Raw genomic sequence first — 20,644 nt, 5'->3', positions numbered from 1 at the left:
AGAAAGAATTAACTTCAACTTTTGCACCTACAAGCTTAATTAACACATCGCGCGGTAGTTATATTGTCAACAGACCAGAACCATTATTTGAGCTCTTTTGAGTTTTTATAACAAATATTGTGAGCCAGTTAAATACAGATTATGATAAAAGCGTGACTTCAACTTATTGAACTAGGTTTCAATATTGTTATATAAGGAAAACTTTCCCGCACCTTGGCGGTCATGTCTTTCAACGGACCGGATTTATTCTGAACTTTGAACTGGGTTGACCGGAATTATTTTGAACTTTGAACTCAGCAAAAATATCATTAGAGAAAATGTTTTAGCCAAATTTCTTAAGTATTTGAAAAAATAACATGAATGAAAGAACTGCGCCGCCCAATTGTGGCCATGTATTTCGTCGAATCGGCCCATCTCTGAACTCAAATGAATATATCGTTTGAACATTTTGTCGACTAGTTCATGAAGATCGGACCATACCTGAAAATGGTAATGTGTTAGCAAACTGTTCTTTAATTTGACATTGTGACCTAGTTTTTTACCTGGAGGGACGCGCTTTCAAACTTGGCCAATACATCATTGCGACTTATGTTCTGGCTAAGTTCTATGGAGATTGGGAATAAATGTTGCCTCAAGAGAGTGAACAAGGTAATGTTGACGAATCACGACGTATAACGCAAGACGAAGGACGAACAAAATGCGATCGCAAAAGCCCACCATGAGAACGCTGTGCTCAGATGCGCAAAACACGCGTACACCACACAACCTACTATTGCTCATTGGGTCATTATTGACTGGAAATGGATTGAAGTCACCCGAGGGTGACTAGAAGCCGATTCTTGTCACCCTAGGGTGACTTCAAGCCGATTCATGTCACCTTGAGGTGACTTCAAGCCGACCGGGTAACATGACTCGGCTTGAAGTCACCCCAGGGTGAAATGAATCGGCTTCTAGTCACCCCAGGGTGACTTCAAGCCATTTCAGGTCGACAATGACCCAATGAGTCCTACTATTAGTTAAAGCTACCAAAACAATCAACTAGCGAAGTTTATGTCTCCAATACAACTCACTTTAAAAATGTGTACAGTTGTGTCAGTCATTTGACTTTGCATTAAATATCAATAAGTTTTTGTTTTAAAATATCTTCTATTTGTAATTCGGTGCAGGGAAAGACTATATTTGAGAAACAGTTCGCCAATCAGATTGCGAAATTTAAGAACAAAACTGATACAAAAAAAATCATATCTGAATAATTCTTAAATCAAAATATAGTATAATAAATTGGATATGCAGGTAATATTGTGCGAAATTCTAAATGTCAATATGAGGAAAAATCATAAACATACAGCTATAACTAATATAAATGTATATATATATATATATATATATATATATATATATATATATATATATATATATATATATATATATATATATATATATATATATATATATATATATATTCAGAATATAACGGAATACGAAAACAATCTCAAATACATTAATTATGGATATATTTAATTCGACAGAATCATGTAACTATGAATTACTGTTATAATGTTCTTTTCTGTATAAATAAATATATAAACAACATCAAACTAATATTTGTAACATTAATACATAAAAATAACGGGCAAACATTTCTATAAAACTATTCAATTTATCAAAACGTCTAGCCATAACAACTCCATGAAAAAGATGGGCCTATTAAAATCATTATAACGCTTTAACTAACGAACTCTGTTTCACATCAAATGTGTATACAAAAAAACACATGCACATATCGATAAAGCAAATTGACCGTGGTATATATATTTATGGTTAACAACCCATAGTAATTAGTATTTACATCAGCGTTCGTTTGAGTTAAACAACTTTTTGAATGATAAAAACCTGACACCACTGAACTTTATTCCCATATATTTTAAAACTTAATAAGAACCTTCAGGTGATAAAGAAATCTTCCTTGGTTATGAAGGTTTATTGAAGGTTTATTGAAGCTTCGTTAAATTCCACCCAGCAGTACTTTATAACCAACTAAAAGTACGATATCCTGGGAGTACGTACATTTATTTCTGAGTTAAAACCTACTCTGAAATTAAAGGTATTGGTGATGATGCTTCCAGTTATGACCTTTTCAGCTCTATCCAATTGATTGCTTTATTTAAATATCGAAAAGACATTCTTAAATATCAATCAAGTTGAAGTTTTGGGTAGTGAAAAGACCATTTCCTGGCAATTAAGTTTCTTTAAAGTTCAGCTGAAAATTGGTTATACATATTAAGTAAAGAATTGAGAAATACGTTTAGAATTTTCAAAGTCAAATAACGCGGGGATACCATTACATAATTGGAATATCTTGGTTGGTTATCCTCTCCATGCTCCAATGAAGCATCACTATATTGTTTAAATTACACTATAAAAATATCAAAACAACGCAATATGCTATTATTGGTTAAACGGCGAAAGTTACATATCTTGACAAATGCAAATGCAGATATAATAATCACAGACACATGTTGACCGATAAAAATTAAAAAAGACAACCAACGTTTTATTAAGCGGTATTGACGCCAAGAATGTTTTTTGCCGTCATAACTTTGAAAGTCAAAGACACAAACACCCATGCACTATTTAGGATGTATGATTGTCTCTACTTTTTGGTACGTTTTTCCCTTTTGTAAAAGCACAGACGAACTGAATATCACTACGAAGGTTAATGTTATGTCTTTTTATTGACAGTATGTGTTGATTGCTGAAGCAATTATATAAGTGAGGCCAATATTTAAAAAAATTAGGTTGCCAGGGAGAAAAAACATATCGATAAAAGTATATGCTTGCTAAATGGTGCGTGGGGTAATAATTTAGTATAAGTGACAATATATATTTTTTCAATTTACATAATCAAATTGTTGAAATACACATGCCACTTTGTATCTCTCACTTTTAGATGATGTAAAAAATCGTATGTTGCTTTTTCAATTGTTGAAAAACTACAATTACAAGATTCATAATTAAGATCTTCTTCAAAAGATGTTGCAAAAGATAATTAACGTTGATACAAAAGATGGTTAGATAAGATGAGAAAAGATGTTTCAATTTCCTCACCCAAATGTTATGATGATATCATTGTTTTTACTTCACTTGAAATATGTGAGCACTTTTTAAATCATAAATTGTAAAAAATGTGAATATGTACTACAACAACAAAAACAACTACTACTGCTTCCACTACAAAAACAACTACTACAACCACTGCTTCGGCTACTCTATAAGAACAACACCAACAACATCAACCATTTTTTTTTAAATTACATTTTCGAACCTTGCTATTTTTTAATTTTGCTTCCAAAACCCACAGGTCTAATGTTAACTATTTAAGGCTATTTCCTTCCATTAGTTTATTGTGTCATCTCCAATTTATTGGGTTGCGACAGCGTTGAAATAGACATTCGTATAATAAGCTAAAATTTAACAATAATAATATGTTTCCATATGAAACGTAATGAATGGGCTAATCAAATAACATTACATTTTGCATAATAATATTTTTCAATGTTATCACCCTTTAACAACAAATAATCAAATACAAACTAGAACAAGAAAACTATAACTTTATGATGCACGATGATATGAAACCAAGAAGGGAAATTGTCCACTACATCTCATCTTTTCTTTAAAAGCTTTGAAAAAAAGCATCATAAACGTATATATTAATGCACTCCTGTGACTTATGGAGTGATAAATAGTTTTGTTGAGTGTCTGCCAACATGGTAATTGCCCAGTTTTGATCTCGGCCGAGATTATATCGCCACGCATATGCGATAGGGCAATAAATAAAGCTGTCCAGGTGGTCCAAAGTGACTGTTGACGGCAAGCGATACATAAAACCGATATCGGCTTGTATAGTGAAAGATATACGGTCTGGTCTTATTTTCCTGCCTTTTTTTGAATCAATGTTCATGACCGACCATTTGATTAGTTTTTTGTGCTTTTTCATCCAAAGTCATAATTGACTCAAAATCTATTGTAACTTTCAATGCCTGAACTTTACATCTTTCTAAAGTTCTATAATGGAGTGGTCCTTCTCATATTGCAAAAAATGTACTAATTATCAAACCAATAAAGGACGCTAGATCTCTGATCTTTACCAGTGTCTTTGTCAATAAATGTTCACCAAAAGTTTTAACTTTACAAATTTTATTTTCTGGCAGAAAAACCATGAACAAGACCGACTCAATTATGAAAACCACAATAGGTTATTCTTTGAGTATGAATTTTTACTGGCATTTCATCATTTATGATAAATCCTAAAGATTCCAATTTTTTACTCATCACGTCCATGTTGGTTATATTTCCTTTTTTCCATGCATATTGATACTATCATCAATATAGTATGAACACCTTATGCCCATTTTTCGGAAAAAAGCATACACTGCATTTAATGCCTTGGTAAAACAATAAGTGGCTGAGCTTTAACCAAAACAGAGACACACGAAATTATATAATTTATTCCTCCACTCAAATTTTAGATATTTAAAATATTGTTTGCCAATAGGTATTGACCAATATGCCTTTTTTAAATCCAAACTTGTGAAAAAATCATTTAGTCATTTGGTTGTACTAATTCCAAAACAAATGGAAATGTCTCTTGTTTAAATTTGTTTCATAATGAACAAATTAATTTAGACTTCGTAAATATAGTATCGGTCTTAATTCTCCATGTGGTTTTGGTACAAGAAAAATATTTGAAATAAATTCTTTATTTTCATGAACTGTTGGAATAATAGTCCAATCCTTCAACATATTTTCAATTTCATTATCAATTAATAGTTTTTCATAATCATTGAATGGCATTTTATTTGGAGGTTTCTTTTGATGTGGAGGATTATCAAATACAATTCTGTATCCGTGCATGGTTTCAAGTACCCATTTATTTGATGTTATTGTCAACCATTCATTTTAACAAGCCTTTAATCTTTCAGCATTGCTTTCAATTACCTTTATTTTGAAGACCTTGCTTAGTTTGGGGCTTGATGCGCAGTTGTTTTGGACTTCTTCTGGCTTTTGAAGTTATGTTTATGGCCAAACTGCCCATAGTCAGTCACTGCCGCCCGTCTGGTGGAGCCGTATGTTCCACGACCATATGGGCGAGCCCTCCATCTGCCCCGTCGGCCCCTAATAGGACCAACGAAGTGGGTTTTATCATGGGATATTTCCCAACTCTAACACTAGTTTCACACTTTTCAGTTCTTTAGTCACATCATCACCAAACAAGTAACTTATTATAGGTGTATTGATATTGCCAATACTTGAATATTTTTGTTTAAGGAAAGGTCTCAACAAATACCTTCGCCATTGTCAATGAATCTGCAATAAGTGTTTTTATTTCTGGAAGTTTGCCAATATGTGGCTTTAAGAGTGTAGCCAATGTTAAAATGGGTATCATACCCGCAGTAACCAGATTCTGAGTATCCCGTAATAAACGGTCAGTGGTTTGAACCCTACGGTGACGTGCAAGATCACCCAAAATTTCCTCATTAACTTTTGGTGCCGACATAAATTGGCGATTGGACGGTATTTTGTATTTGTCTACCGTTTCATTAACATTACACAAAAGAGTGCACGAATCATTGATTAATTTGGCTAAGGACGCAGACACTGGGTCACCCAATTCGGGTGCCTTCAATTTGGCCTGAGGCCATTAATCATCATCAGGATTTTCATCATCAAAATCATCAAAAATAGAATTCTCAAATCTGTTCGAATACAAACAATTAAGGTTTGATATTGACTTGATTTGATAATAGATTATCCGAAATGGAATCTTTATCAGACATTTCTGCCTCGTAACTATCGCTATCTGAGCTATGCAACATACCATGAGTAGGAATCGAAGCATTTGGTTTCTGTAACCCCAAAACTGCCCTTAATTTGTCCACAGTTTCGGGCGTGAGCTTGTTTAAATCAACAATGCTTTCCGACACAACCTCGTGTCCGCCATGGTTTTTTGTCAATACGAGGCTCATTACTCGTTCTTGTGATTCCTCGGTTTTTGTCGTTACGCGTTACCTTGCGTACAACTGACTGCAGTGGAGCTCTCTGCGGGGATTTACTCGTTATCTCGTATTCGTAATTCGACCCTAAATCATTCGAATTACTTGTTTCAGATTCGTAATGAACTGAATTGTTTTCACTGTGGTCAGAGAGAAACAATACATCGTCTTGCTTACCACTTCTCTTGCGTCTTGACATCGTCACGAAAAAATGTGGGCTTTAAAGAAAGCCTACAATTCAACAAAAGTTGAATAAATACTATACTATATTTGACAAACAACAACACAATTAACAATTCGCGTTCGAAGTTCAAAAAATTCAAGAGCATGCAACGTGGTAACTTACCAAGCCAATTTTCAGTTGTGTAAAAGAACCTGCGACCGGGTATCTAAAATGACTATGAGATTTGCACTTGGAATTCGAGCTTATATGTATGGTGTGTCACGTGGTGTAAGGTCATTTTTTGACCTTTAAAGTGCGACTATTTTACGGGATACTAGAGTGATATGCTTGTATATGAGGGCCGTAGGCCATCGAACATAATGATAGAAAATCTAACATGGAAGACAAAGATGGGTTTTGGGTCGGGGAGAAAAATACCAGTAGGATGGGTTAGTGGAAATACACAGTTTTGTTAGGCATTGTCCTCGAGAAAAAAACGATATATATTAATTGTATACGTGTCTACGCTTAATTTCATGTAGGGTTATTATTTAATTACATGCTTTTTGCCTGCGTGATATGACGCTGAGTCATCCTTCTGAAACCACCATCCCACCGGTTTGTTCTCCTCGATATTTCTCAGAAGACGAGGCTTGAATAGCAGCAGTCGCTTGGAGATCCATGCTTACAACATTTCTTCTAGACAATTTATCTCTTCAACATTCCCTTCTTTCGGCCCTGTATTGTTTTCCATACACATCGTTGCAGCGATTATGTCGCAATCTTCGTTGCTTGCTGCTTTTATGCCAAAATAGCGTTCTGCAAGTTCAATTCCACAACCATAATATCAACGCCTAACGTTCCTATGACGATTTTGTTGAAATATGCGTTTTTGCAAAACAATAATGCGGTGTAAAGGACAGCTGGATTCCGACCTCATCCCTTTGAAATTGAAATTGTAACGTAACCATTGGCACCCTGTACATTCAAAGGCAAGTTTCCTGAAAACCTTTGAATTGACCCATGGGATATAAAACGGACATGAAAATACAGAACTCAGCCTTCAGTGGAGATCTTTACCTGATGTTCACTACACATTTTCTAATTGACAAAAACAATTTAAACACATTTCCTGAAAACTTTTCAAAGACAAAGCGGCTATCTGGCGGACAATACAATCTGACACAACAATGCAAACGTTGATCTTTAGCTAACATTGAAGGCCGATGTTTCTTGACATCAGCTAAAAAACCTCATTGAACCACGCTTTATAAAATTATAAAAATGAATGAAGATATGAAGAGAATCAACATAGCGGCTTCAATTTGAAACCAATCAGTGGTGACTTTAGACTGATGCCTACTGCATATAGTATCAATGTCTTCAACATTTCCACCAAGAATATCCGTTAAAATATGTAGACGATGGAGAGCGTACAAAAAATGGAAGCTCAAAGTTTTTACTTTCAAACGTTATCTTCACATTGAGCTGTCTTTACTGACTTATAACTTCTACACTTTGTCGCAATAACTTCGCTATATGAGCAACGTTTCGAGATTTTTCTTTTAAAGGTAAAGAAACTACAGGAATATATGCTCAACTATTTGAGTTCTACATACATTCGTATACTAGTGACCGTAAAACATATTCCCTAATCGTTTTGGTAGATTTGCAATACTTGCAAAACGAGTGCTCTGAATTGTGTGGTTATGCTCAGTTAAAGCGCCACGCTTTAGCATTCGTGTTTTCATTTTCTGTCTGCATAGGCAATTTTGATTCAGTTCGTTTTGGACGCGCGTTTGGTTTTTATTAACCCTAAGGTAAGTGTGAGGTTCAGCTAGCCCTCAAATCGGCCTAAAGCCAAAGGCGGTGATCCCAGTTGTTATCCTTCTTTATGTTAATACATGTAGTTAAGGAACCGTTACACAAGTAGTGCATAAGATTTTTTTTTAATTGATTGGTTGTCTGGAGTTTTATTGTTGGCTTTATTCTAACTGTGACATTGACATTGAGCACGCGTGACTGACTTATTCCTTCTGCAAATCGTCTTTATTCGTTATGAACTTTATAAATCTACCCATTAAGGCGTGAATATAACACGAAAATACAGGCAAAAACCTTGAACACGAGCCGGAGCGATTTAGTCATGCATTCAGCAAAAATGTCTAAATTATATAAACATGTCAACCTAATTCAATGAAACCCTTTACATTGTGTAGAACATTTTGAAACGCGCGCGTAAATTGTTGCTTCAAATGTGACATTGACCTTGAGCCAGTGCGACTGACTTATGTATTCCTAACGTGTTATCAATTACTAAAGATTTTATTTAAAAGGAAACGTGAGATATGTAGCGGCGAAATTGAGCTACAAACAATCCAAATTAAGTTTTCATATTGACGATGAACTTATGTGAATGACACATCATTATGTTATTCGTCCTTGAATGCGAGTGGCGATTGGACACGAATATGCTACGAACATATTGACAGTCATACGAAGGGCATTCCTATGAATCCTCACCTAATCGCATTGAGGAATTAAAAATACAAAACAATATTAATTCCGAACATCAACAGTTAAGTTAAGAAATTGAAAATATTGTATTTACGACAAACGACTAATTGTTGTTTTCGCTTACATCACATGAAACAATGCAAAATAGTATCAGGGACTATAGTCAATAAGTGATAGAACATATGGCAAGTTCGAGTTTTTAATGCGAAAATATATTAAACAAACAAGAATGAATAGCTCATGTGTGTATATCCAAATAAAGACTTACCAATGAACTTTAAGGCTTATACGTGTTTCAACTGATAAGTCTTTTTTCATTATTTTGGAAAGACATCAGCCACGTTTCGTTCAATACGACTTTCCCAAGCAAGCGTGAATTCATATTTAACTTCACGCTTGTAATTAAAACTTAAAATCGTATCTTTCAAATAATTAATCTGTGTGTACTTCCTGACAAACCGATGTGTTTTTCAAGTGTTTGGTTACATAACGCAACAAGTCGTCAAGAGTATTAAAAGCGACGCACAGCAACTGACCGCAATCACAGTTAGGCTCTTCGCACTTTTCACCATTTGCACGGACGGTGAATGCCTGAAAACACATTTCAGAAACAGACTGTCCTCGTTGATTGCAAAAGCTTCCTCATTTTGTCCGGTAGCGTTTATTTGTATAAGCTTTAGTGTATTATCCAGCTGTAACTCCTTTGCAAAACAACAGTAAAGAAAGATAAATCACTTTATTTAATTCATCATTTTGTCTTTTCCATTCTCCAATTGTTTTTCCAAGCTCTTCAATTGAGTAATATTCATCTTTACCAATACAAATCCTTTTTAGGGTCATTATGACCTGAATAAACAAACATCAAAGTATTTATTTTCTTATTGGAAAGACTTTTGAATGCTCTGTTCAACTGTTCAATAACTGAGTTGTTTGTGGCAGAAACCATTTCGGGAACAACGATCACATTTTCCGGACTGAACGCAAAATTGATTGAAATGTTAATGTTATGAGGACGAATCTGTAAAACCACGTCTTTTAATCTTATCCATTCAAACAAGTATTTTCACCTTTGTTATGAAATGTTTCTTATGCTAACAATGTTTTTGTTTCTTCATATATAATACGCATAATACAAATATAGTCATTATTTGAAAGAATGTTTTAAAGGGAGATTATACTATTTTTATATGTGTTATATTGTAATAAATTGATAAAAATATGTTGCAATAATACAAAATAGGCAAGACAAAGTATACATTGAAGGCAAATTTCGTAAAATGCAGCAAAGAAAAATTAGCGCCCCGAGCCGATTGTGACGAAGATATTTCGTACATATTTTCCTACAATAACCGAAGCATTCGTCTTTTTATTAGGATAGTTAGTGTTCGTGTGTCGTATGAATAGATATCGTACATGCATGATATACATGCTGGCGAATTCGACTGTACAGACATGTTCATGTAAATATCTGGCTTATTTCGCATTTTTCGACACATGTTCTTCTTAACTTTTATTAAAATTTATTTTAAAATATATGTATGATAAGTATTTTTTTACACATTTGATATAAATTCATAAATATTTGTCAAAATCGTATAATCTCCCTTCAAGTAAATACAAAACCGCAACCGCTATGTTGTCCGTAAGAAACAAACACCACAAATGCAATTACAGAGTGTGCATTAGTTTTTAGCTTAACGATTATGTAGGTTTTATTGAATATGCTATGTTTGTGGATTAAACAAAATGAAAATGTGTAATTCAAAAAAGGTTCCGATACTCATTTTATATAAGATGATATTTATTTCAACTTGAAATGTGTCTTTAAGATAACCAGAGGCTCGATTTCTTCTGAATTTCATGAACTGGTTAAATATTTTATAGTGTTAAACAATGACTTGTTTCGGTTCCAAAATGAAGAGCATAATTAATCTATTTAGAAACAATATAAAGAAGTGAAACTCCAGCTGCTGGAGCAGTATTGAATTTTCATTAAAAACAATTAGTAGGTCCTTTATTTAAGGCAAGTGACCGATTGCCCAAACAGTACAAAACCGCACAATACAGCACAATACAAACCAACATAAACACAAAATATTAATAAAGCTGGGGTCACCGCCTTGGAACGGTCAATGCAAAGCATTGGGGGTTTAAACCTGGTTATAGAGCGCTCAACCTCACACTTGGCCCAGCAATATTCATAATACATTTAAGTGTAAATAAATTTAACGTCATAGCATTGTAACTCAAATTAAACAATAATAAAAGGGAATTAAAACGCATTCAATTTAATTACTATTTAATTACTCAATTGCATTGAAGATACAAGAGTAACAGAATTACAACTTTTTGACGAACGATCAAATAAAACTATTAACAATTGTCAACTACATTCCTTCTTTATAGAAAAGATTTGAGAGTATAGAATCATGTAGTTAATAGAAGAAAAATTTTAATCAATGACAAACATACAAGGTATGTTTGATAAGTGTTTGATATGTTTGCAAGATAAAAAGATGAGTCCGTGATATTACTTACTACTCAGAACAACCGTATTGTTGCCACAAAACTAAATTTAAAAAGTTTAACACGAACACTCACAACGTTGTCATGGTTGTTATTCACAGCATGACAGTTAAAAATGTATACCTTCTAGTAAAACGTTTGTTGGATAAAATACTAGGATTGTTTAATTTGACTTTACATACGCCTGCACGAGGAATACATAATCTACATTCAATTCCGATTATAGGAATCCTGTATTTACCTCAAACACATTACAGGAAGCACTTTGGACGTTACAACCTCGTTGAATTGTATGATGTCTTGTTTAAACACATTTTCTGTGGATTGTACATAGCCCGCGACCAAAATGGCAGCGAAACCGGAGTCTTAAAGAAGTGTTAGAGCGGTTATATTTTAAATATTTAAATATGAATAAAGGGTTATCCTTACTGATTCAGGATGTGTTAGATCTGGTTTATCGTTGAAGTGTAAAATGGTTTGCAGCAACCAAATATTGCAATCTTCTTAAAATGCTATTATTTATTACCGATCTTTTAAACACATCCACATCATTATCACAATTTGAAAATTTGTGGAATGAAACCAAAAAACAATTATACTTATGAATGATTTGACAGTCTCTCCGCATGTGTGGTATTTGATTGGATTGATGTAGGAATTCCTCATACATACGCAACAGATTTTGATTTTCTCTGAGCAAGCTCATTGGTATGAGCACTCAACATCATGGCAATCGACTCCAACTGAAAAAGTGTTAAGCCATTGATCGGTCACTTCCTTATTGTCGGATCATTGTGTATGACAATAGTTAAAGTTTTACACATGAATACTATTTGTGCGTAAACAAGTGCGTTACTTGAAAATTAAGAATATTTTGTGAAGCTTTAACTTGTATACTTTTTTCACTTACATACCCTAAATCTGATTGTCCACTAAGCATATTTCACACTTTTCATCGCCGATCGGATCCCACAGTGAAGACTGATGCCTTGATTCCTTCTAAATAAATATTTAACCAGTGTTTAGTCACACCAATGGTATTATTGATGTTGTTTATTGTGTACATTTCTTTTGACTGAGCTCTCTTGTTAATTCGTACAAATGAAAGTCCAGGGCTTTTATTGAGTATTGGGCAAATTGAGAATATATTACGTTATATAAATTAAATGGATTCAGTATTTAATCAATGTATTTTGAATGTTATGATCATATTAATCATGCATTCAACAAGAACTTTTAAAACTATTGCAACATTAAAAAAGAAGATTGTTTGGTCCTTATCGATTTTTCTAAATATTCCACATAAAGCCCAATTAAATTAAGATTCACAAAGTAAGTATGTTAATTAAACAAATACAAAAACTAAATATTAAAAATAAACACTGTTGTCACCGCATTGTGTATAACACATGTATAAGGCATTACTGTAAATATATCAAAGGGCGATTAGAATAATGCTGCGGTTAAGATTGCACGTGATATTGAGTTTTATCACATGCCATACCCTGTTTCCCATGTAATATAACCATTACACATATTTGTATCTTACACATGTGTAATATACTTTTTAAGCGTTATCATTGGCTTAGTTTTTGTTTATTGACCAATCGCATTTTGTTATTTTGCTGAAATGACGTTGCAACGTCAAATGACGTCACGAAATGTAAACAGCATTCGGGATTTATCATTATGTCTGCGTAAATATTTATTCAATTTGCTCATTTCAAAGCATGTGATAAAAAAGATCTGACACTCGCTTACTAAAAAATTCATAATAAAATATGGTATGATATTACAACTCGTGTCAGATCCTATATATGCATGTCAGTTCTACGGCTATCGAATTCAATTTTCACAAATGTCTTAGGTAAATGTTAGCGAATAAGGCTTTTACGCGGACTTGCAATGCATCGTTATTATGTAATTTCATTCACTTGGACAAATTTCTGTTCACATTTTGGCTATCCAAATACAACTTTTGTTATCAATGTGCGATGGATGGTGTTACAGACAGGGGTTATTATCACATTATGGATAAAACTGTTGGAAGTATTAGCATGGAAGCAAGCAAAACCAATGCACCGCCTTGCGGGTGCAGACCGCTCATCTAATTTCTTTTTAAAGGTGAAGGGACTCTCATTTTCAATCACTAAGGAGGGAGGGGTGGAGTGAAGAGGGGTGTATAGTGTGGGGGCGTGGAAATTTATTACATTATCTTCCAAAAATGCGAAAAAAAAATGCAAAAAAAAGCAAAAAAAATCGGGGGGGGGTTGGGGTGGGTGGGGGGGGGATTCTTGGGTGCGATGGTTGGACGGTATTTCAAACATAAAATAATAAAAATAAATATTTGTTTTTTTTAACCGTTTCAAAAAAAAATTGGGAGGGGGGTGGGTTGGGGGGGGGGTATAGTGTGAGGGTGTGGTGGTCATTTGTGAGATGATCTTAAAAAAAAAAAATTAGGGGGGGAATTCGGGGGTGGGAGGAGGAGGGATGGGGGGTATTTTTTGGGTGCGATGGTTGGACGGTATTTCAAACATAAAATAATAAAAAATAAATATTTGTGTTTTTAACCGTTTCAAAAATAATTGGGGGGGGGGGGGGTGGGGGGGGTATAGTATAGTGTGAGGGTGTGGTGGTCATTTGTGAGATGATCTTAAAAAAAAAAAAAAATAAAAAAAATAGGGGGGGGGGGGGAATTCGGGGGGGGGGGTGGTATTCTTGGGTGCGATGGTTGGACGGTATTTCAAACATAAAATAATAAAATAAATATTTGTGTTTTTTTAACCGTTTCAAAAAAAAATTGGGGGGGGTGGGGTGGGGTGGGGGGGTAAAGTATAGTGTGAGGGTGCGGTGGTCATTTATGAGATGATCTTAAAAAAAAATTTTTTAGGGGGGGGGAATTCGGGGGTGGGGGAGGGGGGGATGGGGGGGTATTCTTGGGTGCGAGGGTTGGACAGTATTTCAAACATAAAATAATAAAAATAAATATTTGTGTTTTTAACCGTTTCCAAAAAAAATTTAGGGGGGGGGGGGGTGGGGTGTGGGGGGGTATAATATAGTGTGAGGGTGTGGTGGTCATTTGTGAGATGATCTTAAAAAAAAAAAAAAATTAGGGGGGGGAATTCGGGGGTGGGAGGATGGGGGGATGGGGGGTATTTTTAGGGTGCGATGGTTGGACGGTATTTCAAACATAAAATAATAAAAATAAATATTTGTGTTTTTTAACCGTTTCAAAAATAATTGGGGGGGGGGTGGGGTGGGGGGTATAGTATAGTGTGAGGGTGTGGTGGTCATTTGTGAGATGATCTTAAAAAAAAAAAAAAAAAAAAAATAGGGGGGGGGGAATTCGGGGGGGGGGGGAGTATTCTTGGGTGCGATGGTTGGACGGTATTTCAAACATAAAATAATAAAAATAAATATTTGTGTTTTTTTAACCGTTTCAAAAAAAAATTGGGGGGTGGGGTGGGGTGGGGGGGTATAGTATAGTGTGAGGGTGCGGTGGTCATTTGTGAGATGATCTTAAAAAAAAATTTTTTAGGGGGGGGGGGGAATTCGGGGGTGGGGGAGGGGGGGATGGGGGGGTATTCTTGGGTGCGAGGGTTGGACGGTATTTCAAACATAAAATAATAAAAATAAATATTTGTGTTTTTAACCGTTTCAAAAAAAAATTTAGGGGGGGGTGGGGTGTGGGGGGGGGGGTATAGTATAGTGTGAGGGTGTGGTGGTCATTTGTGAGATGATCTTAAAAAAAAATAGGGGGGGATTCGGGGGGTGGGTGGGATTCAGGGGGGGGTTTAGTATAGTGTGAGGGTGTGGTGGTCATTTGTGAGATGATCTTAAAAAAAAAACTTAGGGGGGGTTCGGGAGGGGGGGTGGGGTGGGGGGGATAGTATAGTGTGAGGGTGTGGTGGCCATTTGTGAGATGATCTTAAAAAAACAACAACAAAAAATTAGGGGGGAATTCGGGGGGGGGGGGAAGGGGGGATTCTTGGGTGCGATGGTTGGACGGTATTTCAAACATAAAATAATAAGTATAAATATTTGTGTTTTTTAACCGTTTCAAAAAAACAATTTTGGGGGGGGGGGTGAGGTGGGGGGGTATAGTATAGTGTGAGGGAGTGGTGGTCATTTGTGAGATGATCTTAAAAAAATAAATAAAGGGGGGGGGATGATTCGGGGGGGGGATACGGGGGGGAGGGGGGAGGGCACGGGGGATGGTTTGGGTGGAGTCTATTGTGGTATGTCAGGTACGAGTAGTTTTGTCATAGCTTAAATCAAATCTAATCATAAATAAAGAAGTTATGGCATTTTTAGCAAAATTTAATAATTTGACCTTGAGAGTCAAGGTCATTCAAAGGTCAAGGTAAAATTCAACTTGCCAGGTACAGTAACCTCATGATAGCATGAAAGTATTTGAAGTCTGAAAGCAATAGCCTTGATATTTTAGAAGCAAAGTGGATCGAAACACAAAATTTACCCATATATTCAAAGTAACTAAGTAAAAAAGGGCCATAATTCCGTAAAAATGACAACCAGAGTAATGCAACTTGTCCTTTTACTGTACCCTTATAATAGTTTGCGAGTGTTCCAAGTATGAAAGCAATATCTATGATAGTTTAGGGGTAAAGTGGACCAAAACACAAAACTTAACAAAATTTTCAATTTTCTAAGTATAAAGGGCCCATAATTCCGTCCAAATGCCAGTCATAGTTACATAACTTTGCCTGCACAGTCCCCTTATGATAGTTAATAAGTGTTGCAAGTATGAAAGCAATAGCTTTGATACTGTAGGAATAAAGTGGACCTAAACACAAAACTTAACCAAATTTTCAATTTTCTAAGTTTAAAAAGGGCACATAATTCTGTCAAAATGCCAGTCAGAGTTACATAACTTTGCCTGCACAGTCCCCTTATGATAGTTAGTAAGTGTTGCAAGTATGAAAGCAATAGCTTTGATACTTAAGGAATAAAATGGACCTTAACAAAAAACTTAACCAAAATTTTCAATTTTCTAAGTATAAAAAGGGCACATCATTCTGTCAAAATGCATGCCAGAGTTTTCTCACTTTGCCTGCCCAGTAACCTCATGATAGTAAGTAAGTGTACCAAGTTTGAATGCAATAGCATTGATACTTTCTGAGAAAAGTGGACCTAAACGGAAAACTTAACCGGACGCCGACGCCGACACCGACGCCGAAGCCAAGGTGATGACAGTAGCTCATAATTTTTTTTCAAAAAATAGATGAGCTAAAAATTGAGTCTGATAGCAAATTTAAAAGTTAAACGTATTCAAATATTGCTAAAGTGTGAGACCATATTTACATTTACTCTCTTTTTAGAACAGGATACAATATATTTTCATGTTGCAATATAATTGGGACATATGAACAAATACACGTTTATTGTGGTAGCAGTAACATAAGACACACACGTATAAGGCAAACACGTTTGTGACCATAACACGAGTATTCAGTGAGTAAGATATAACATGCGAAATTAATGCATGATGCCGACGTGACGATGCCAAGATGGCGTCCAAGATGGCCGCCTTTTTCAGCATTTTAACGTATATGGTGATGTATTCATGACTGAATCCATTATTTTGGATCTTTTCAGCCTAAAATAGAATGATGTTATGATGGTTAATGTTTTGAAAGTGAATCAATTAAAATAAAATTTATCATTATACGCAAGATGGCTGCCAATATGGTCGATTATGGAAATAATTGCAATTAAAATTCCATTCATTTCAACTACGTTGAATCGAAATGTCATGCTTTACAAACTGAAATAATTGTATTTCTGAATGTTAAGTGTAAAGACCATTCACAATTGTCAACTAAAAGCCCATAAATTTATTATTTTACCTAAACAAGGAAAGATTACTGAGACAAGGAAACTAAGAAACCATCATTTACGTACACAAGTACTGCAAAAAACACTAGGTGTGAACATCATGTACACATATTCTTTAAGCACAAATGATTTAAAGCCGTATTATTTACATCGGGTAAGCATGAACTACGCAAATTAATTATTTATATTTTTTAATTATGTTTCAGAATCATTTAATAACAGTTTACCAACGTTATTTCAGTTTGATGAGTGAAACGTGTTTAAAGATTACTTGTTGGGTCAGTGGGAAGGCTTATTTCAAATCATGGGTTGGATGATCTGTACATTTGTTGGAATTCCCAAACTCCTAAATGGAAGAAATATCCACAGAATGTATGGGTATTACGAATAGTGACAGAGGAATCGTATCGCAAGGTATTCACAAAGAATAATTTGCAGTCATTTGATGATCTAGAAAAGTATCTTACCAGCATAGTTGCAGGTCGAACGTCTAAATTTTTGATTGATTGTTTGATTAAGGCATGATTTCTTATAATGATGTATGTTCGAGCAGAAAGAGGAGGTGTTTTGCCGCTGCACTTCGCAATATTTAAGTTCATGTTACCATACCTCTTGCTCACCCAAAATACTCGAGATACAGCCTCTATTATCTCAGGTCAATGGAAAACATGCATGAAAGCGCAAAGTACAAGTTCTTAAAGGATGAGCATTTCATCAGACATGTTTCGGGGGTATGTGATGCCATATGGAGCGACATGTTAAAAGAAACAACTTGTATAAGATATAGCCATGACAAGAAGGGAATTATAGGTTCATCACTTTAACCTCAAAATCTCGAGGTTTTGAGTTTGGTCCTGCATAGTTTTGAAACAGGATGGAAGAAGATCGGAGAGAAATGAGCAGTTCCAATTTAGTGGACACTGATGAACAACACAAAAGACAAGCTGTCGATAATTAATGTGCTTACAAAATAAGTAGTGCTTTGGGAGACCGGGGAAACCGGGACTTAACGCAAGTGCGTAAACTGCATTAAATTCGATATATTGTTATCATAAAATAAACTTCACAATTGCTTACATAAAATTAAGCGTTTCTTACATTATACAATAACTATTTAAGATTTTGTTAATTGAAATTAATTAAACTTTGTTAATTTCGATTAATTAAAATTATTAAATAACTAATAAGATAAAAATTGAGATTATAAGTATTTCATGAAATTGTAATTTTGATTGGATTACATTTCACCGAAGCCCGTGTTCGATTGCGCACATTAAAAATCATTATGTAAGGCTAAACAAAACGCCCAGTCAGACAAACCGTCGCTGTTCAACCATGTATCTGAAATTATCCGCTGTTCTTCTATGATATGTCTGTTTGATTCGGTATTTGTAGTTGAGTGTGCTTTCCCGTCCGTTCGTAACGCATATGCTTTCTACAGCTGAAAAAAGACAATTATTACATAATTAGTTCCATTTTGACATTCATATTGATTATTACTCATCATATTCTGGGAAAAAATAATATATAAATAAATAAATTAATTTGTTTCTAAATTGTTCCGTGAACAATTCGCATTGTATCTATATATATATAAATAAATAAATAAATAAATAAATAAATATATATATATATATATATATATATATATAGATATATATATATATATATATATATATATATATATATATATATATATATATATATATATATATATATATATATATATATATATATATATATATATACATAATAAAGTTACACCAAAATATTTGAATGATGGGACGATTTCCATCATATAAAGTAAAGTGTAAACTTGTGCGTCGGTTACTTTTTTCGAAAATAACAACTTTTACTAGTATTGATTTTCAGTTTGTATTTATTGCAATAATTGTTAACGTCATTTTACATTAAGTGGGTTGATGTTGGCGAAGTTGAAAATAGGACTTGATCATCGGCATAAGAAAATAAAAATATTTTTATATCGTTGATCGTTATGATTCCTTCAATATTAGAGTCAATATTTTCAATAATGTCATTAACAAACATCATGAACAGGATGCTTGGGCATGGGTCGCCTTGTTTCACACCAGAGTGTGAATTGATGTATTCTGATGTTTGATTGTTCAACCTGTTGGCTGATTTCACTGATGAATACATAGCTTTGAGTGCGGAAACCATTTAAGAGCTTATTCGTTCGGTGATTAATTTTTGCCATAAAAGTGATCGATTTTTACTGTCATAACATTTAGCATAATCAATTAAAATGCAATACAATTTTGACCAGAGTTTAGAACCTTGTTAATTATACTGTTTAGTATACAGATACAGTCGACTGTGCTCTTTCCCTTTTGTTAACAAAATTGACAGTCAGATACAATTTTATTTTCATCACACCATTTCGTCAGTCTGTTTAATAGTACTTGGGAATATATCTTTGATAAAATATAATTTAATGTTATTCTGCGATAATAATTCGCATCGCTGGTATCACCACCTTAAAATATTTGTGTGATGTAACCTACTCCCCAGCTTTCAGGATATTGTTCTGTATCAAATACGCTTGAAGGGATCTGGGTCTAATCCACAAGGACATGTTAGCATTGTGCTATGTCTTTAGCTATGTAGGGTGTCGTCCCACTTCGCGTACTTCCCATTTCAGCTACTTTATTTCGCAAACTCTTATTTTCTTTGCAAAAACTACTTTTTTAATTCAAATAGTCAGTTAGATTCTTGGAAAATAGTATAAATAGCTATAACAACTGTTAAACTGTAAAAAAATAATTAAGTCACTTTTTAGATTAAAAAACATTAAGGAAAGTAGGAATGTCATTACCAGTTCGCATACTCAAAATTCGTCTGCTTTGCACTATATTCAATTTGTTATAAATTTTCCAGTACGTTTCAAATGGGGTGCAAAGCTGAAATCAAGGTCCGTGCTTCAGCCGACGGTCTATGCCTGGAAGTTAGGTCACTCAACAAGCTTCACAATCACGAAACAAATGATGCAGTGTTCAGGACTTTGCCTCAGCAGCGTCGACTGGAAACCCATGTAAAGGAGAATATTGCGACTATGCTTAGTGTAAAAGCAAACAACAAAATGATCCAACAACGAGTTATGCATGAAACAGGGAAATTTCTGTTGTTGAAAGATATTCACAACTTGCGTACGATATTGAAAAGATCGACTAAAGATGTGACCACCCTCCAGTCCGCTGTTGATCATCTCTCAAAGTGTAATGGCGCCTATGTGAAACTTGTGGCGAATGGAAATAGTGAGCTGAGAGGACTTTACTTTCAGGACGCAAGGATGCGTGATATATTTAAAGCATATCCCGAATTCCTGTGTATAGATGCAACGTACAAGGTGAGCGATCTTCGAATAACGTTGCATATACTTTTAATAGCAAATGGAAATGGACAGAGTGAGGTAGTTGGATTGTGGTTAGTTGCAGACGAGACAGAAGAAATGATGACAGAAATGGTTAGACTATTTAAAGAGCAGAACCCTAGCTGGGATAAAGTT

Source organism: Dreissena polymorpha, chromosome 1 (genome assembly GCF_020536995.1).
Source record: "Dreissena polymorpha isolate Duluth1 chromosome 1, UMN_Dpol_1.0, whole genome shotgun sequence".
Taxonomy (NCBI): domain Eukaryota; kingdom Metazoa; phylum Mollusca; class Bivalvia; order Myida; family Dreissenidae; genus Dreissena; species Dreissena polymorpha.
This window is presented reverse-complemented; position numbering follows the sequence as displayed.